General features: G+C 43.0%; 1 protein-coding gene across 1 annotated transcript in view; it reads right to left on the bottom strand.

The window, feature by feature from the left end:
* CDH11 (cadherin 11) overlaps window positions 1-16256 on the bottom strand; it is a 127534-nt gene extending 111278 nt beyond the window's left edge. Inside the window, exon 1 of the mRNA XM_063141393.1 lies at window positions 16074-16256. The gene's annotated coding sequence lies outside the window, so the exon portion shown is untranslated. The remainder of the gene's footprint in view (window positions 1-16073) is intronic.
* Between the last annotated feature and the right edge of the window lie 5307 nt (window positions 16257-21563).

Here is a 21563-nt window from a genome sequence, read left to right as displayed (position 1 = left end):
ATGAAGAGGGAATTTCACCAGGTTCTCCATATATACAAATGACACCTGCTGAAATTCCCTTTTCTATGCAACTGTTAAAGATACAGGAGCCCTGTCCTCCTTTTCATATGGTCACCCTACCTTAGCTAGACCTATCTGAAAGTCCGGGGGAGAGGAGAGGAGACCTCACGTTGGGATTAATGCAAGATATTGTCCCCATTTACCCGTAAGGCGCGATGACTTCAGGAAGAGAGGTGTCGCGCCCGCCATTTTTTAATTTTTTAAAGAGGACGCAGTGCACGAACGCTTGTGCACTAAACATAAGTCTTTTTAAATTTTAATTTGGTTTCCGTGCTCCCCACAACCTAACTCCGATGGGCGCAGTGCTCCTAAAAAGCGCTGCAACCTGTGTGCAGCTCCAGGCTTCGTGCAAATAATTGCACGGAGCAGGGTCAAGCCGCAGAAACCGGCCAGACGTTCCGCGGTCTCGGGCTCAGCCTGAGACCGTGGAAAAAGTGGGCCCAAAGGGGAGGGCTCTATCCCGGGCAAGGGAGGGATCATCCCTCCCTGATCCCGGGATCCCCTGTGTGTCATCTGGATGCACAGGGATAATCCTGGGGTTTGCCCTGGGATATAGCCTGATCTAGCTAAGGCCTAAATCTCTGATCTTTTTACTTGTGGGGATATAAGGAAAAGCAGCTATTTGCTAAAAATAATAATGCATGATAGCACTCTTCAAATACTTAAAAGGTTGTCACACAGAGGAGGGCCAGGATCTCTTCTCGATCCTCCCAGAGTGCAGGACACGGAATAACGGGCTCAAGTTAAAGGAAGCCAGATTCCAGCTGGACATCAGGAAAAACTTCTTGACTGTTAGAGCAGTACGACAATGGAATCAGTTACCTAGGGAGGTTGTGGGCTCTCCCACACTAGAGGCATTCAAGAGGCAGCTGGACAACCATCTGTCAGGGATGTTTTAGGGTGGATTCCTGCATTGAACAGGGGGTTGGACTCGATGGCCTTGTAGGCCCCTTCCAACTCTGCTATTCTATGATTCTATAATTCTATGATTTAGCCATGCAACCCTATGCATGCCTAATCAGATTATTAACTAAATGCATTGATTCATTGATTTGATTTGTATCCTATCTTTTTACCAAGAAAAGTGGAACTCAAGGTGGATTTCAATCATAACTAGAACTTGATTAAAACAATAATCAAACTGCTGCATTAAAACACAATTAATAACAGAATAAATGCAGAATAAATGCAGCATCCAACTGAAAAGGCCTGCTATAATAATAATAAAAAAGAAGAGGTCTTTGCCTGCCAGTGGAAGGGCAGCAAAGAGGGAGAGAACCTAGCCTTCCTCGGCTTGGAGTTCCACAGCCAGGGGGTGGCCACTTAGAAGGTTTTCTTTTGCATTGCCACCACACAATCTTCTGAAGGTGCTGGTATAAAAAGAAAGGCCTTTCCTGAATTTCTTAAGTCCTGGGGAGGCTTGTATGGGAGAAGGCCATCTTTCAGGTAGCCTGGTCCCAAGCTATAGAGGTCTTTATAGGTCATAACCATTTCTTTGAATTGTGCCCAGAATCACGTTCGGAGGCATAGTACCACTGAATAAGAAATGCTGAGGGAGACCACAGTGGGAGACTTATGACCTTGATGCCAAGTTTCATAGCTTCCTGAAAGCAGCTCTTTGCCCACTAAGGGGAACTGAGTGCTGGATCAAGTGAACCTTGATCACTTGATCAAGGTTCACTGTGGTGTACACAGCACCATGTACATTGATGGTGCTATATAAATAAATAATAATAATAATAACCTTCAGTCATGATTCAAGAAGGCTCTTCTTGTGTTCTTTTAAAAAGGGGTGGAGGTTAAGTTTCCGCACGTTCACAGTTCCCATCTTTTCTTTTCTTTTAGAAAGTTGTTTCTGGTTATCCCCAATTGATATTGATCAAACTGAACCACCAGGCTGGCAGATAATATGTATGATCAATATGATCAAGGTGAGGTGGGAAGAAGGAAATGTAATGGTCTATCTTACCCTGCAGTCGTAAAGGACCATTTACGTCTGTCTTGCCCTGCTGTGTAAATTTGGCACCCGAGCATCAAAGCAAACTTTGCACCCTTAATGTTCTGATTGTAGACTATGTAGACAATGCAATAGGACTAATAAAAAGGATCCTGCAGCTTCTATAAATGCAATAAAGGGGAAATTGCATAAATGTTAACACATTAGATTGATTGGGTTGAAATGAAACCTTTTCTGTTTGATGTTTTCTTTTCTTTTTTTAAGGGAAGAGTCACAATTACAATGATTGAGAAAGTGGAGTGTTAATGAAGTACATTATTACTAATCAATTCCTCCTCCTCCTCCTCCTCCTCCTCCTCCTCCTCCAATAAAGGTACTTGGGTAATGGTACTCTGCCATACTCCAGGCTAACCATTCACACTTCTCCACAGCTTTTCATTCCAAGTCTCAGGATTCACTAAGTGCTCTTGCTTCTTTCTGTTCATGTGAACTGCACTCATCAAATGGAAACAATACATATTACTGCCAGGTGGATGTATCAGTTAATTATCCAGAAATGCCATCTGACTAGAAGCATTGCAACTTACAATGTTATTGTACATCTGTTTTCAGCAGCACTAATTTAGGCTATGATCCTGTGTGCTCCTTACATGGCAGAATTAGCCCATCAAATGTATTTAGAAGCAAACATATAGTTTCTGGGTGATGTATAAAGTGTTGGTTATTACCTTTAAAGCCCTACATGGTTTGGGTCCAGGTTACCAGCAGGATCACCTTCTCCCATACAATCTGCCCCAGACACTCAGGTCCTCTGGGAAGAATTTACTACAGTCAGCCAAAACTAGGCTGACAACCATTACCCAGAGGACCTTATCTTCTGCTCCTCCCAGACTATGGAATGGCCTGCCAGGAGAGATTTGCCAACTCAACAGTATTTCTGAATTTTTTAAAAAAGCTAGAAAGACTGATCTTTTCCGGCAGGCCTACCTAGTCAAATTTTAAGACATTTGGCTATTATTTTAATAATATATTAGTTTTATATGTTTTAATCAGTTTATTTATTTATTTATTTATTGTATTCAATGTTGTTCCCCACCTCGATCCAGAGGGAGAGGTGGGTAAGAAATATCTATTATTGTTGTTGTTGTTGTTGGATGGATGGATGGATATGTACTTGAAGTGCTTTGGAAGCTCTAAAATGCAATCTAAGCGCTAAGACTTATTTTCTGTGCAGTGGCCTCCATCGCTAGCATTTGTTTCCATTATCAGAAGGTTGTGTTGTGCATTTGTTTGTTTGCATATTTGTTTTATGTACTAGATTGGGGGCAAACCATTGCACCTGTCTGAAATGCAGCCTTGCATACAAATTGCCATTGTTTGTGGTAACTGAAGGAATAACTGTACACACAGGCCTTCACAAAGTCCAGCACAACGGTTTTTAAAGCACCAAGGTCACGCTAGCAGGCATCTGTCACATCTTTCCAAGTATCGGTCTTGACATTTTCGCTATCAAGGTCATTATTTCAGCCAAGCTCATTTCTGCTCAAATTTGATTGGAAAATTAATCCTATATTAGGGCAATTTCTCACATATGTGAGTATGCAGATTGCTTGCTTAATGCAGTATATTTTTTAAAAAAGTCTGTTTTGGCAAAAAACGTAGGTCTACATATTGGGGAGGGGATAGATAGATCTCCAACATTTTTTGAGTTCAACACAGTTTCCAAATGAGATCCCCCTTTGCCTTCATGCAGACATTATATTAACTAGAAATTCTGGAGGAGTAGAAATGCTACTAACCAGAATAATTCTGATGAAATTAACTAGAATAATTCTGATCATGGCTAGAATATGGAAGGGAAATATTACAGTATCATTTTGTGCTAAACATGTCTTGATCCTGAAATACATTCCTTCATCTCCTTAAGTTCCTCTTCTTCTGTGCTTAATGGCAGGGGAGAACTATTATATCTATGTAATTGGACTTCCCAGGCATGCAAGTATATACGATACATTAGGCTGCCAAGGTGGTAGAATCCAAGCACCCCACAAAATGTATAAAGTGCTTGGAACTGAGCCTGAATGAGCAACTTTACATATTTTAAACTTGTTTCTGTAGAAAGGCTGTGTGGAAACTGAGCTCTCCACCATTTTTATAACTGCTATTTTTTAAAAAAATGTTGCTATATTTCCTGACTCTCCAGAGATGTGCCGGGTTCCTTCCCCCTTCTATTTCAACCTAGGTAGGCCTGCAATCTCAGAGTTAAATCTCTTTAGCAAGGGTAGAGCATGATGGATTTTATTTTTTATGGTGAGCACTGAAGCAAACAGTAGCGCTGAGATCTTGGAATGGAAATCTTGTGAGGAATAGGGGAGAGAATATCATGGGAAATTATTATTTCTGCTGAGGATCAAATCACATTGTAGGTTAAATAATACAAAGAGGAAGGTAGGTAGGTAGGTAGGTAGGTGAATGGATCAATGGATCATAGATAGATAGATAGATAGATAGATAGATAGATAGATAGATAGATATTAAAATGCAGTTAAAAATAAGGATTGCCATAATATGGATCCTATAGTCATAAACCTAGGTCCTTCCAGATGTGTTTGGACTACATCTCCCATTGTCCCCAGCCAGCATGGACAATTATCATGGATGATGGGGATTGTAAGCCAAAACACCTTAGAGGATGCAGGTTGGGGAAGTCTTCTCATCAGCCTTCCCCAACATGGTGCCTTCCAGATGTTTTGGACTTCAACACCCATCAGCCCCAGATATCCTGTCCAGTGGTCAGAAATGGCCAGAGAGCTGTGGTCTGAAACATCTGAAGGGTCCCATGTTCACGCTGCTGCAGATCAACACTTTAAACCCACTACAATCCTGCTCATACTTAAGAGTGCTTAAAAGACACATAGATTTCAGTAGGATATAAGCAACCTGGCTTTGAACATAATTCTGGCTTCTTTTGCCGCTATCATAGAATAGTAGAGTTGGAAGAGGCCTATAAGGCCATCGAATCCAACCCTCTGCTCAGTGCAGGAATACTTTAGTATACCTGACAGATATGCTGCCTCCATAGTACCACACACCATTGTCTATAAGTAGACCCTCTCTTTGAATACAATTTGATGATGATTTTATATGTATTTTCTCTGATTCCTATCGGTTCTGTATTTCTTTCTATCTGCTGCTGTTGTTTTTAAGGCTTCAAAAGTGAAGCTTTCATTTCTTTTGGAATGTAGTGAATTTGCATAAGATGGCCTTGCTGTATACAGTACTCTAAGTGTGGTCAAAAACAGATTTGTGTATACGATTGCACTGCAAGTCACATAAAAAGTTATTTGAAATGGTAATGTTGGCAAATAATTTCAAAATTAAAACATATTGAATCTCCCTTTCTATGTAGCAGATGAAAAATTTAAAAATTTGATGCAGAAATTATGTAGTTTCAGTCACTGGAGAAGAGGGGAAGAGCACTGACATTTAAATTCATTTAATAGGACTACCAGGGGACTGATTACATTTAAAACTATTCCCATACTTAAGTAGCACATAAAAATGTTTCCCGAAATGTAATGCAGATGATGGTGCATTTACTTTTAAAGACGCATCTCTGGAGGGCCAATAAGAAAGCAATGTGTCACCAGAATTGGTGGGTTAGATCCAGACTTCATCATGCCAAGAGTAGATCCATGCAGTATGGTGCTTGAACACGCCACCTTGAGAACCCATGGTTTGCTGTTGGGCTGTTCAGGGTGGTTAACAAGCCACAATGCATGGGTAACAAGCCATCCTAAAGAAAATGCCCTGGGTTCAGATAACACACTACCCATGGTTCAACAAAAAAACTACACTCATCCACTGAATGTGGGTTTGCATGTTGTGTGAACAGCCCCACAGTCTGTTCCCACTTGAAACTAGAGGCACAGCTGGCTCTCATGAACATCTACACAGTATTAATTAATACTTCAATACTTCCTGACTCCTAGGCCAATGTGCAGAAAATATCTATCTGTGCCAATTGATCTCTGGTGCAGTTCATGCATGTGCTTCACCACTTGTCGCTGCAGTGAGTCATGAAATGAAATATACAAAAGTAACGTGCAAACCACTCACAGGGTCAGACAAGCCTCCCGTAGGTCAAGGAAATTTACGGTCCCCTTTCTCAATACACTGTTCTGTCTCACAAATAGCATCTCACAGACCAATTTGGGGGTTTGGCACTTCCCATTTGTTTACTAAGGACAATGGAGCTATTTCTTATTTTGTAAGAATTTGGGGAAAGCGGGACCATAGCCCAATGACAGAGCATAGGTTCCATCACTGTCATCTCCAGTTAAAATGATCTGATGGGGAATAATGGTGGGGAATGAAATGTCTTCCTGACATCCTGGAAAGCCACTGTCAGATAGGGCAGACCAGGGGTGGTCAGAGTTGAGGGATCTATTTTGTTATTGGGTTTTTGTTTGTTTGTTTTGTTTTTACTAGAACCCAGAGATCCACCAATTGGAGCCTAGTGCAGAAGACATATGCTTAAAATTAAATAATTCAGAGTCCTGGAATTTGTTTTGAGTCCTAGAATAATCTAGAGTCAGACATCCTTGCCAATCTACCACAAATCATCCAGAGACATACAATACAATGGACAGATGGACAAATAGTCATGCACAGTTCCATCAACTTGTTGTGACTCTGTAGTTGTGTTAACATTAACTCTGTAACCAAGGCCAGGTTCACACTTTGATGGACATAACTTTAGTTCTCTACACCTGATTGAAAGCTGTATGAATCAACCATTGCTGCCCAACATCCCACTTGAGGTGCTACGAGAGAAGCAGTGTGACAGTCCCATCTGCTGATATATCTATGATAACTCATTCACACATGCAGGCCACCACTTTAAGTGATGAACATGCAGATGTGAACCACCTCTGTGGAAGTCTCTTGTATGGCTAGTTACATTTCTTGAAGACCAAATTACTCTGGTGGGGAGAAGTTCATCATAAGACACTGAGGGGGTGGGGAGTTATTTACAACCACCAACTACTTAGGCATGAGTTTGATGGTGAACCTCTTGGTACAGCAATGAAGGAAAAAGCACAATACACACACACACACACACACAGAGTCTTATTCCTAATGTTCTAAATTTGATAACCTGTCAAACTCACAAATACCCATTCACACACTAGGCAAGGCAATTTAAACCACTGAAAATGTGTAATTTTCCTGATATGATTACGATGGCTGCATTTTGCACATTGGTCCACGTACACCAAGGATGGGTAACTTCTGGCCCTCCAGAGATTTAGTCTGAGCTCTACTAATAAATTAAAATATCGACCCAGTGTGTGGTTGTTGTGAAAAAGGCAAATTGCATCTTATGCATAATTAGGAAAGGATTTTTTTTAAAAAAAACCTTATAACAAATCTATGGCATGGAACACTAGGTTCAGTTCTAGTTGCCACCCTAAGAAAGGACACTGTAGCATTGGAAAAGTCCAGAATGAGGCAACAAAAATGATCAAGCAACAACTCTCTCATGAGCAACAGTTACAACAGCTTGGGGTTATTTAGTTAAGAAAAATGGTGAGTAAGGGGAGACTTGATACAGGTGTTCAAAATTATGCATGGTGTGGGGAAAGTGTTTAGGGAGATAGTTTTTCTCCTTCTTTCATAATACTAGAACCCAAAGGAGTCATCCCAAGAAGCTAATTGGAAAGAGATTCTGGACAGATAAAAGGAAGTACTTCTTCACAGTACTATGGAATCCACAAAACTATGGAATTCACTGTTTTTAACTTTTGTAAACTGCCCAGAGAGCTTCAGCTATGGGGCTGTATATAAATTTAAGAAATAAATAAATAAGATGCAACAATGGCTACTAATTTGGATGGTTTTTAAAAGAAGATTAGAGAAATTCATGGAGGCTATCAGTGGCTACTAGTCCTGATGGTTATATGCTACCTCCAGAGTCAGATGCAGTATGCCTATGTACACCAGTCACTGTGGAATATGGGCTGGAGGGTGCTTTTGCACTCACTTTTGCTTGCAGGGTTCCTGTAGGAGACTGGTTGGTTACTGTGTGAACACAATGTTGGACTAGATGGACCCTTAGACTGATCCAAAATGTCTCTTATGTTCTTTTAAAAAAAGTTTTGGCCTATAACTCCCATCATCCCCTACTATGGCTGAAGGGGTTTTAAGCCCAAACATCTGAAAGGCCACCAGTTATCCACCCCTGACATATGGGATTCTGCACATGGTGGAGAGTCCATATTATTCAGTATCTCAATGGCAATCACTCTGCTCAAGCAATGTGAGAATTGGTCCACAGTCTCAAACAACCACAGTGACATTGAACTGGACCATCTGTGTGGGTCCATTGCTCCCTGTAATTACTAGGATTCCACTAAAGCAGCAATGTAATGTATTAATTTTCTCAGAACAGCTAGCTTTTTGAAAGATATATGTTTTCTACTTTCCACCAGGTTACTTAAGACTTGCTCCTATAATCCATACACATTGATTTCTGCTGCTGAAATGGAGTATCCTTTCCAATGCAATTAAGTATGTTGATCAAGCCCTTTGCAGATTGTGAAGGAAACTGGGTTTTGATCATTGGGAAAATGTGAGACAACAGAATCAGCATTTGCTCAAAACTGAACCCCCCTGCACACACACACCCTTTTTATGTTTAGAGTTACATCTTATTGCTGGTATCCAGCACAGTCCCTAGTAATAGGATGGTCATGATCAGATATTTAGCTTCATCACACCAGGGTTATACTGTGCAATCACTGTGAATTGCGTGCAAAGAACTCCAAAGTTTTCCACTTTATAATATGCTTTGACTGTGAAGTACTCCCATGCATCCTGCTTTAATTGTGCTTCATATATTAAAAAAACCGGACCTATTTTAATACCTCTTTTAGGAGCAAATCTTTTGTTGTTCTCCAAGTGGCCACTGGGGGCACAGGAGGATGTTTGATATATTTAAAGTAAAATTAAACAAATGCTTACATCTGCGTAAGTTTTAAAGACAAATACATCAAAATTGGCACAGTAATAGATATTAAGGAGGCCTTTAAGCATACCAAATTTGAATCAGATTAGGTCATCTGTTGATTTTTTATGGATTTTTGCATTTCTCCCCCTTAAACCCTTTCCTGGTATGCCAGGGATCTTAGGAGTGCTGCTGCCTGGAGTGTGATTTAGCTAACAACAACAACAACAACAACAACAACAACAACAACACGCTATGGGGATAATTTGAGGGAAACCAGTACGTGGGATGAAGCTTCAAATCTAGCTCATCCTTTTCGAGGCCTCCTTTAAATAACTCAGCTTACTTCAAGTGCTAAATCCCCTTATAAGAAATGTATACATGTGTGACAGAGAAAGAAATAGAGGGAGGGAGAAAAGAGATGAAAGGAGTTCCCTCACTCCTTCCGTCTTGTACATATCTGGGTATGTGCAGTGTCCACGCAATAGGTCCACACCTGATAAGTGGCACCAAAATCAGTGCTGGGGTGCAAAAAGTGTTCTGCCCTGGGACCGAAAAGATTGTGCAGCTGTGGTCTATAGCCACCCAAACTGGGGGGGGGGGATGATGTTCCAGAAGACCCTGTGGTTCCTTGGAAGCCATCAGAATTTTCTCAATGAGAGGAACTATAAAGGGAGATGAGTATAACTGAAATTCACCTAGCCCACTGCTACCAAGCTTCTGTTCTTCTGCAATACAGAGCTGCAGGGGAACATTGAGTATTTTTGTGTATTCTAGGCATTGTTGCCAGTTCACATAGACACAACAGTGAAACCTAACAGATCTGGTCCAGAACTTATATGAACTGAATATGTGCCCTCGGAATCCAGTACAATGCACAGCAGTTTCATGCAGAGATGCAGAACTTTTTCATCAGACAGCAGATGAGTCACTGTGGAAAAGAGGTTCTTTATATAAGAAGTTTAAAAAACCCTGGGGTGAGGGTGTCATAGTATGACCCACTGCATCATGTTCAGCCATCTGCATAAATGTACTAGAAAAAGAATAGGCAACTGTGTGCCCTCCAGATTGGACTTCAATTCCCATCAGCCCCAGCCAACATGACCAATGGACAGGGATAATGAAAGCTGTAGTCCCAACACATCTGGGCATCCAAGTTTAGGAGCCACTTTAGACAATATCATACAGTCTCCTTCCTTAACTTTCTGCTCTCCAGATGATTCGCACTTCAGGCCTCATTGGCATAGCCGATGGTCAATGATTCTTGGAGATGTAGTCCAAAGCATTTGAAAAGTGTCAGGTTGGGGATGGCTGTCATAAGGATTCTAATAAATAAAATTGACTATTCAGAATCAAATAAAACCAGCTGCACATATTTATTTATTTTTTAAAAAAATAGATATCTCCGTAACTTTCTTGCGTATTCTATTTTGTGAAAGCACGGCCTGCAAAAACATGAAATCAATCAGTCAATGCATTGAGCCCTTGGCACCTCCCATGCCATTGAGAGATACAGCAAGAAAAATCCCATTAAAATTGAAAATCCAAGGGAGAACTTTTGATGGGTCAGAAGTACAGATATCATCTGAGAGACAGAAGCTTTCAAGAGTTTAATTTTTGTGAACCACTCCGAGAGTCTCAGCTATGGGGTGGTAATAGAAACAGAAGAAATGAAATGAAATGAAGAGTTTGGCCCATATCTAGTTCTCAGTAGAAGGACCAGAAGGAAACTCACATTTCTTGGCCTACCTTGAATCTTAATTGTCCCCATGCATCTGGGAACATGGTCAATGGAAACCTGTCACATGAATGGTTGTTGTTGTTGTTTTCTTTAAAAAGGCTAGTGGAGAGTGTGGCATGAACAGACTTTTCCAAAACAGGTGCTTTTTACAGATAGATACAGAAAAATACCTTATCCTTAATTTTTGTGAACCGCCCAGAGAGCTTCGGCTATTGGGCGGTATAAAAATGTAATAAATGAATAAATAAATAAATTATCCCAGATAATGTGTCCATCGAGCCCAGATGTGGGCAACCTGTAGTCCTCCAGATGTTTTGCCCTACAACTCCCACCATTCCAAGCCAGCTTAGCCATTAGTGAAGGATCATGGGAGGGTCACAAGTGGCCAGCCCTGATCTAGCCCAAGAGTGCATGCTGTGCTCTGACTGGCAGCAGCTCCCCAGGGTAAAGACAGAGAATGGTCTTTTCCCACCACCTGCTCCCTGATCCTACTTGTTTAATTAGAGAACCTCAGGACTGGACTTGGGTCCATCTCCACCACTGCTCCACCCCTGAGCTATGGCCAGTCCTCTAAATCCTCAGTAGGCCTTCCAGATGTGTTGGACTACAACTCCCATAATCAATTATGGCTGTGCCTTATGGGACTTGTAGTCCAACACATCTGAAGGGCACTAGGTTGCTTGCTGGGTCTCTAGACCATTACATCCCAGCAAGGATTCTGATTTGGGCTACAACGTGTATAAACAAAACAACTCTACCGCTCCTCTGATGATGCTTTCGCTGGAAGAAAGAAAAAGCCTGAAGATATTAGTGGAGCTGAGGCCAGCTTCTTCCTTCCTCAGACAAGTTGCAGGGGTGGGGGGTGCGGGTGGGTTACAGAATTCCAGAAGTTTGCAAAGAATTCCAAGGTGGTAACGTGATGCTGACGGTAACACTAGAAAGACTGACTAGAAAGATGTTAATCCTGACAAACTGCCTGCGCATTAGCCCGAACCACAGTGAGATTGAGTTCAGTCTCCCCTGAGAGGGCAAGCAAGGCCGGTGGTAACAAAACAGCTTTTCACAGTGGCCTAAAAAGCAGATGGGCCACAAGTGTCGACTTAGAAAAGAGCGTCAGCGCCCTCTAGTGTATCCAAGCCTCGGCTCTTAAGAGAAAGGATTGCTAAATATAGGCAGGGCTACAGTTTCCTGCTAATATCGCCTCAAGGCATGAAATGTCCAGCAGTACCTTCCAAAAAACATGAGGCCCTTTATTAAAATCAACTTCAGTAGGATTCATAGATATGGCCGACACAGTAAAAGCCATGGACTCTTTAAAATAACATCCCTTTTAACCCTTGGCTTACATGAAACGAAGCAGTTTTAGAGGTTCTTTCTTTCTGGAGACTCACTTTGAAGAGACAATAGTCCTATTGGGAGATATGGGTGACTCTGTAACTCCAAGCCACCATTTTAGAGCTCTAGATCTGCTTGGTTATTTACATCCTGGTCCTATGCATATTTACCCAGAAGTAAGTCCCATTGAACTTGGTGGGACTTAACTCCATAGTAACGGTTGTAATCTTATGATTGTAATCTTAGAAACTGAGATAAGAATGGGCAATCCTGAACTTGTACCAGTTTCCCCCAGCCACAGATAGTTTTAATTTATCAATCAACTCATGAATATCATTACTAACTAAACACCTTAGAGAGGGTTGTTCCACTCAAGAATCCACAGACATCAACAGAAAACATTCACCAAAACTGAGTGGTGAGAAAAATAGAGCAAGGAAAACAGACCATAGCATAGCAGTGTATACATCAGAAAGGGTGTAAATGTGAAATAGCAGCATAGAGATATCTGACTTGCCACAAAATTGATTCCTATAGTTATCTCCATGATAATTTATGAAGACCAAACATCGTTTCAATGAATATATGGTTTCCTTTCACACAAGGAGGATGCTTAATCAAATGCTCCATATCAAATTAATTCCAGGAGTGTGTTGTTGTTGGTTTTTAATAGGGGCATTGTTCCATAAAAGAAATCTGAAGTTTCTTTGCATTTTCACAAAATCTTGTTGGTGAGTTACATAGATCGTCTCTCTAAAACATCCCCTTTAAAGCAAGTATGGAACTATCTTCTTGACAGATATACTTAAAGAATTTTTAAAAAATTATTCTCCATTTAGGGGTTCCCCCACCCACCCCATTCACTCAAATTATCTATATCTGTATGTTGCTTGAACTATAAACACAAGGCTTTAATTAGTTAGGAGAAAACACACGCACGCACACACCCTTCCATTCAGTCAAAAAAAGATCTATAAATTGTACTTTTCCAGTCATATGAAAAGAACACAACAAAACCCATAATTTATCAGATGAAGGGTAGTGGGGGGGGAGTCCCCAAGAACCATCATCCTCTATCATAACATATTTATTCCATCCTCCATATTTTATTACATGACAGAAAACATTTCATTTTGTTAGGCCTTCTCTGTATTGGCTTTACCGCCCGCCCTGATGAGAAATTACCCATCATAATCGCAAATGCAACTTATTCCCCAGACTATTGACGTAGCTCGTTGTAAGGGCTCCCATGCTAATGAACTTGCCCAAATATGCAAAGTTTGTGCATTTCTGCAAAGACGGAACTGATGAGAAAACCTATTAATAGCAGTGTCATCCCATTCCTCCGGTTGCATTATTGGGATTGGGGCTTTAAATAGAAATTCTATAATGCTGAATAAAATAATGCATCCAGGATACATTAATCATATTGCATGTGTGTGTGTGTGTGTGTGTGTGTGTGTGTTTTCTTGCAGGGAGTGAGGTCTTTGTTTTTTTGTTGTTCATTCAACTTGCCGACCAAAGTCCTCTCTTTTCCAACTTTTATTTGTTCTCAGGAAGAAGCAAGGCAAACTGTGCTCACACTTACATTTCCTGGGGCACAGTGCCTTCTTAAAATGTGCTGAAACAGCCATCTTAATTTGGGGGGGGGGTTAAAACACAAAAGAGGAACTGCAATACTTTCCTCTTGCCTATGTTAATGTCCCTCTTCTACTTTGTTGCTTGTTCCAAAAACCATGAAAAGTGCATATGCTAGGCTGTGAAATTGTGGGACACAAGGAAAACTCTTCAGTTGCCTGCCTCCACTCCTATGTCTCCATTCTGTAGAAATGGAAATAATTTTAAAAGCAATATAACTTGACATTCCAATGAGGTGGCGTCCATCAAGGCACACTTCATTTCCATTGTTGCACAAAGCTCTAATCCAGAATGATATTTCATTGGTGTAGAAGAGCTTGAGGCTCCAGAAATACCCCCTAATGAGCACTGCATGTTTTCAAAATGTCAATGAAAGTACTTCAAAACTGAATAAGTGGATACAAAGAGAGAGAGAGAATAAAGAATTTTAAAAACAAGAAGAAATCCTTCTAATATCCGTGGCCCAGACGACCTGAGTAGGTCTATTGCAGCCTTTATTACTTAACAGTTTTCATTATGAAGCCATTAAAATTATTTGATTTCTTAACAGTGGATCAATGGCCCGTGAAAATTCTTATTGTGTCATCAAAATGAATCAACAGGAAGCATGCCCTTCCCAGCTGAGTTACGAGCCATGGGAATGTGGAAGAGGCAGAGAAAGCGCTCGCCTCTCCTTCCCAAAATTAAAAAGAAAGAAAGAAAGGTTGTTGCTTCGTCTGAACTAGTGACCTGTTTTGCAGAAGCAACGCCTTTGTCCTCGCTGAGTAAATACTGTAGCACATCACTGCAACATGCTCTTTTATTTTATATTCTTTTTTTTAAAGCAACGGTACAAAGAGAGGGGGGAGAAAAGAGGGAGGGGGAGGGTTCCCCCATCTCTTTTCTATGTGCCAACTGGCTTCTCTCCCCTTGGTGCTGGCCAAATAAATATTTAAAGGCGCTGATGATAAATGGGCATCTCTCCAAAAGGTAAAGTTGTTTGCCTGGTGATGTCAGATTGCAAGATGGGCTCTTGGGAGGATTCCACAGGAAGAGGTTTTATTCGAAAAGTGACCGTTATATGTAGATGGAACTCGCATCCCCCTAAAGCTTGATTTATTTCACCTTCCCCAAGGCTGAGATTACCTGTACAGATCCGCTAAAAACACACACACCACCACACCGATTTCCCAGCCACATCAGAGATACGCGTCTCTCTCTCTCTCTCTCTCTCTCTCTCTCTCTCTCTCTCTCTCTCTCTCTCGGCTTGGGTACCTTGTGGAGAGATTGCTGCAAGATCCGGATGGTGAACAAACAGCAGTCAAAGTCTCTCTAACGGAACGGCCAAGACCGGGTTTGGGAAAGGGTTTCCCGCTCCTTCGCCCCCACTACCACAACCCCAACTCCCCACCACTGGTAGGCTCATCTATGGCTTTTGTTTCCCAAAAGCCCACCGCAGGCTCCGGAGCAGCAATCCAGAGTTAACCACTTTCCGTCTACCCATTCGAAGCACAGCCACCGCCGTTGCGCGCAATGGAGAGATGCCGCTAGAGACGCACACGCAGCGTTGCGATATAAAGAGAACCTCCAAGACATGGTTTTTTTTTTCTTTTTCTTTTTTTTTTTTTAAATGCTGCCTCGACTTCGGGGTGGGGGGGAGAGACGAAGGGAAAGGGGTGGGGGAGAGGAAAAGAAGAACCCTGAGAACCCTAAAGACGTCTCTTGGCCGATGCGCCCGTGCATCCAGAGCATCGATTTGTCCTGATCTTGATCGCCTCCAAATTGATGCTCGGCAAGTCAGCCGGCTCGCCTTGCTGTGGGGGACCCGGGCGCTTTGGTGGGCGAAATCAACAAGAAACGAAGCCCGAGCACGCACTGTGGGAGACATGTAGAGAGAGGAAGCGAGCCCAGATCCCAGAGATCTTGGAGGAGAGATCTGATGCGCGGGCATAGGTTGCTTGTAACCCCCCCCCCCCCCCGAGACGGACTCCTTTCCCTTAGCTGTGATATCTCCGAGCTTCGCCTTTGCTTGCAGGTCAATTTCACGCTCCTCGGGCTTCCCAACGCTTCCTCTGTCTCTCTCCTGCCCCTCCATTCACTTGGGGCTGGGGAGCTCTTTTCCAGCCCCCAAGCAGTGTCCTTCTGCCCCCAGCCCACCTCGGGATCACCCCCTTTCCAGAAGCTTTCACTTCGTGGACCTTCAGCCCCCTTCATCGCCATCCCTCCTCCCATGGGCCCCTCCAAGCCCTGTAGCCCAATCCAAGCGCCCAGGTCCGGTTAAAAAACAGGAGTCCCCCCCCCCCCTCCGCGAAATCTAAGGGCAAACCGGTGGCAGGCGGATGGCTGGCTCTTACCTGGGCGTCCGGCCGCTTGCTTCTCCTCGGGTCACCTCTGGAGGAAGGCGAGCAGGCAAGTCCCATTCACAACTAGAGGCGCAGCAGCAGCAGCATCCCTCCAGCCTATTCCACTCTGCTGGCAGCGGCAGCTGAATGAGGCTTCGAGCTAGTGGAAGGAATTAGAAACAGGAGGGAGCGCGAGAGCCAGCGAGGAGGGAGGCGAAGGGGGGAGGGGGAGGGGAGGAAGAAAGGAGGGGGAGAGGGAGGAGGAGGAGGAGGCAGACAGGAAGAAAAGCTGGAGGCTCTGGCTTGTCCTCCTCTGGAAGAAAGCGGTGGGGAGGCTTTTAGATCTCCCCTTCCCTTTTCATGGGGCTTCCCTCTCTCTTCCTCCACCTCCCCATCCCCCCTTTTTTTCTTTTTTAAGCCAGCTCTGGCTTTGGGGAAATGCCAGACGCCCTCTGTCTGGTGGGGAGAAGCAATGGAGAAGAAGCAGATGAACGAAGCGTCTGCAGTCAGTGGAGCAGGACATCCTGGGCTTGACGCATTGATAGCAAAAGATCCCCGGGCTCTGGAGTGCGGATGGTTTTGGAAACCTCCGTCTCTGAGGCCGGGTGAGCGAGGGATGGAGGAGGGGGCTCCACTCGGGAAAAGCACGGGCCATCTGCACATCCTCAGAGGCAAGCCGCTCTGCAGCCAGCCTGCTGATAGTCTCCAAAAGGCATCAGGCAGGCAGGCCGTAGCTTGGTGGTAGAGCAGATGCTTTATGCATCCAAGGTCCCAGGTTCCATCCCTTGTATTTGCAATACAGGATGGGGAAGACCTATGCCTGAACAGCTAGATGTCGAAACCACTGTCTGAACCAATGTAGAACAGCTTTCCCTGACCTGATGTTGGACTACAACTCCTAACTTCCACAGCCAATGCCAGTAGGAGCTGATTTGAGAAATGCTGGTGTCAACAATACTGAGCTGGGTGGATGAAGCTTCCTACTTTCCTAGTCTCTTGTTTCCTGGGCATGGCAGAGGTGAGACGGATTCTTCTCTTCCAAAACAAAAGAGACAAATGAACCTGGGAGGGTTGGCTGACAGTAAGGTTCCAACTCTACCAGAATGAAGATAATATAAATAGATAAAGGCACTGAATTTTTGCAAACGTTCACTTTAAACAACACATGTGAATATTAAAGGGGCCGTTTGGGATGATGTTGTTCCTGAGACCCCCCCTACCCCACTCAATTATCCACTCCCCTGCAATACTTAAAGCTAGCAGGGTGGCAGCTAGCAACATGGTAGAAACCTGCAGTGTATTTCAATGACTTCAGATTTCTATGAATCTGATCTATGCATTAATTTTAAAAAAATCCAACTTGTGTGGCTTCTGTGGATTTACCGATTGTTTTCTTTAAAAAAATAATGGGGAGGGTTTTGCACAATTTTGTTTGCTTGCAAATGCACATTTGCATTAATATGCATTAGTGCTAATGTGCATTACCAGACATGCACAAGAGTCCAAGTGCACAATTGCAAACAAGCCACCTTCACATACACAAAATCCGATTCCATCAATGGCCGGGTGACAAAAGGAAAGACATCCAAATATCCACAAAAGCACAGTTGGAACAGACTTAATAAAATCCATACCTCCTTAGTAGTAGTTAATCATCTCTTGCATTTTTACGTGGATAGAAAGGGAAAGGAGGGAGCAGTCACAATGAGGCAGGGTCCTTGTCCTCAGCCTTCTTTTTCTGAGAAGGAGCTTCCTCTGTCCTGAATCATCCCCACACCAGCACCACTGGTGTTTGGTCTCTTTAGGACTAATGGTGTCTAGGCCTAAAGGGACTCAAACACATGAGCAGCAGCCTGACATGATTGGATCTCTTTCTGGACTGCACTACTTCATGTTGCAGGTGGGAAAATCATGTTTGATTCATGTTACAAAATGAATCAAAAACTTCAACACAATCAAAGCTAACTTATCAGGAAGGAGCCCAGACAGTCTTTCCTCCCAAGTGGTAGATTCGTATTTGCCACAAAGTATCATTTTGTTTGTTTTTAATATTTATTTTATTTATTTATTACATTTATATCCCGCCTTTTTTCCTCCCAGGAACCCAAGGCAGCATACATAATCCTCCTCCTCTCCATGTTATCCTCACAACAAGAACTGTGCGAGGTGGGTTGGGCTGAGAGTCTGTGACTGGCCCAAAGTCACCCAGTGGGTTTTCATGGCCAAGTGGGGACTAGAACCCAGATCTCCCGACTCCCAGTCCAACCACCTTAGCCACTACACCACACTGGCTCTGTAATATTTATTTATTTATTTATTTATTTTATTATTGCATTTATATCCTGCCTTTTTCCCTCTAAGGAGCTCAAGGCGGTGTACATAATCCTCCTCCTCCTCCTCTCCATTTTATCCACACAACAATCCTGTGAGGTAGGTTGGGCTGAGAGTCTGTGACTGGCCCAAAGTCACCCAGTGGTTTTCCATGGCCGAGTGGGGACTAGAACCCAGATCTCCCGACTCCCAGTCCAACATTTTAGCCACTACACCACACTGGCTCTCCAGTGTGGAGCATCCATAGATGCGGCTCCCCTAATTATGATCAGGAGTGGTACCGCCTAGCAACAACACTGGTACACTCCGAGGTACTGAAGACCATGTAGTTTGGTACCACACGTTACCTGCATATTCACTTTGATATCCCTCTCTGAGCTGTAGCAGGACCCAAGTCTACCCTGTATGCACTGTGGCTTAGAGGGTTCTGATGCTATCAAAATAATGCATTATATCCCCTCCTCCCCCCCCCAAAAAAAGTATCTTGCACAGTTATGAGAACAGTTGCCTGCTCAATTAAGCACCTCATGGTTATCAAACTAAAAACATGGAAATACTCTAAGGAGCCTTGCAAAGTCAAGGCTGGCTTAAGACATTTTGCTGCTGGAGGCAAAGGACAAGATGGTGCCCCCTCCCGTTCCTTGGTGGTTGAATCATTATTCAACACTGACAATGGGCAGCATCTTCCACCACACCTGAGGGAAGCAGTCTAGCTTAGGGGATGCAGGGCAGGCTTCATGGTCCACAGCTCTGTTCTCTAGCACCTTACTGCCACCTCCCAGCATGTGCCACCTGAGGTGACTCTCTCACTCTGCCTAATACTATGGCTGGCCCTGAGCAAAGAGGTCTTTGTCCCAGGCTAAAGGTCAGTGTGGGTCTCTAACAGTGGAGTGATGAGGAAGGGGGAACCAAGACCAATGAAGAAAAGTTGAAAGGGCTGGGTATGTTGAATGTGGGGAGGAGAAGATTAAGGAGAACCCTGATAATGGACTTCAGAAGACCATTATCATGTTTAGCAGAAGAAGGAGTGCATTGGTACTTTGTTGCTTCAGAGGGCAGGACCAGGACTAATGGGTAGAATTTGTAGAGAAAAAGATTTTGGTGAAACATTAGGGGGGGGGGGAGTCCCAACAGGAAAAGTGTTCAACAGTGGAACAAACTGCCTCAGGAAGCAATGGTTTCTCCTTCGTTGGAATATTTAAGCATAAACTGCAAAGCCATCAGTCAAGGATGCTATCATTGCATCTTGAATTGCAGCTCCTACACTGAGCAACGGTTGGACTAGCCAACTTCCAAGATCCGTTCCAATTTTATAATTCTGTGGTTCTAGGGTATTCTGAGTTTTACAGATGCAACAGAAGTTTGCTACATTTCTTAGAAGCTTTAACATGGCAAATGAGCACAAGCCGATCTGCTGTTTTAGTATTCCATACATCCTTTCCTGAATTTGGGGTGAACAAGAGAATACAGAGTGGATTGCCTTGGGGCAACATTACAGACAATAGGAGAAAAGAAGAGAGAGAGAGAGAGAGAAAGAGAGAGAGAGAGAGAGGTACATTTGTACAATGGCATGTCCACTCAAACACTGGTATTCTCAAGTCATGTGTTTTTAAGGAAACTTCCTCATCAAAATTTCTCTATGGAATTTGGAGTGCCCAATTACACAGTCATGTTTCTGATTGCATCAAGATTCTTTCCATACAGTGTTTTGCCCAGGCACTGTGTGTCTGAGTGAATGCAATCAACATGTTGATAAAATCGCACACATGATCATATCAAATTGCTTTTTTGCAGTGTTTTATCAATGTGCATGTAGAGCAGGGAGGATGAAAATGAAAAGAGGCTGCTCACCATTTAATTCTCGGATTAATTACAGACCTAGTTTTAGTTAAACCAGTAGGAAGAGTAGAATACGGGGCACAGAAGAATAAAGGAATGTGATGTAGAGAAATCTTCAGCACAATCCTCCCTTTTGCTTTCACACTTTCAACTATTACCCTGAGGACTAGAAACATTGCTAGATAAAAATGAAATGTAAAAGTTAAAGAGATTCTTATTATTAGGAGCGTGCTCCAAGATTTGGTGTAGGTAACACACCAGTTGCTATTTAGATATCTTGAACACAGCCTTCTTTGACTGTGAGGGTATTATGAGAGTATAATGAGTGAGGGGAGGAGAACAGAAGAGCATAGGAGAGTATAGAGATGTAAACAGATATGGGAGGTCCAGATGGTTATTCTTTAAATGAGAGGAAAGCGCTTAAGGGAGTTCACTGGGGAAGGAAGGAATGTGTCTGAAAAGCAGTTTTTACGAACGCATTTATCTTCTGGGAAAGATGGAAGAACTTGGTTTTAAAGGGAGTGGGTTGGTTAGAACTTCAGAATACTTGTAGGGGCCTCTCTGATGGTTCCTAAAATAAGTTTTCACATATAAAGGCTGCCTGAATATCTGTGCCTTATTGAAAGCAGACAGTGTCTGATGCTTTCTGTCTGATGCCATTGCCACTAAAATCCAAATGAGTTTCTGCCACAACTTCAGCACAAGCCAGATGAGAGAGAGAGAGAGGAAAGACCCCTGTTTATCCTGTGCCAAAAGGAAATAAAATAAACATTCCAAAGTCAGAGGATAGAATAAATTACGCAAATCAAAGACATTTGCATGAGTACACACAATCTGTATGCCTTTTTTCTGATTTGAGAATGTTGGACTCACAGTGCAGATGGGGGTGGGAAGTAATAAGAGAAAGGGAGAGAGCAGCAGCGTAGAAGAAGTGAGAAAAGGGACTGGGACGAGTCCTCTTTCAGTGATCAGTTTCTGTTACTGCCTGCTGAACGCAGAGCTTATTTTAGCAACTGGCTGATGGAGATTCTTGTAATGCTCATAGGTGGATTTGCATATGTCCATTTATGGTCGGGTGGGCAAGCTCCCCATGCACAAGGAAGCTGTGCATCTGATGACAAGGGTGATGCAGAAGTTCCCTTCCAAATGTTGCCAAAAAGAGCATCACTAGAGGACTGTGAAAACAATCCTGCAATTGGCTGATGGTGTCCCCAAAACAGCCAATCAGGGTTGTGCATTCCCAGCGGCTACTGAATGCCAACTGAGTACTGAGAGAATGAAAAATAGTTGTGGAATGGAGAAACCTGAAAAAGGGCACATCATTTTGATGCA

The sequence above is a fragment of the Elgaria multicarinata genome, chromosome 14 (assembly GCF_023053635.1).
Source record: "Elgaria multicarinata webbii isolate HBS135686 ecotype San Diego chromosome 14, rElgMul1.1.pri, whole genome shotgun sequence".
In the NCBI taxonomy this organism is placed as follows: Eukaryota; Metazoa; Chordata; class Lepidosauria; order Squamata; family Anguidae; genus Elgaria; species Elgaria multicarinata.
Note: the sequence above shows the minus strand (reverse complement) of the source record. Positions and strands in the feature narration are given on the sequence as shown.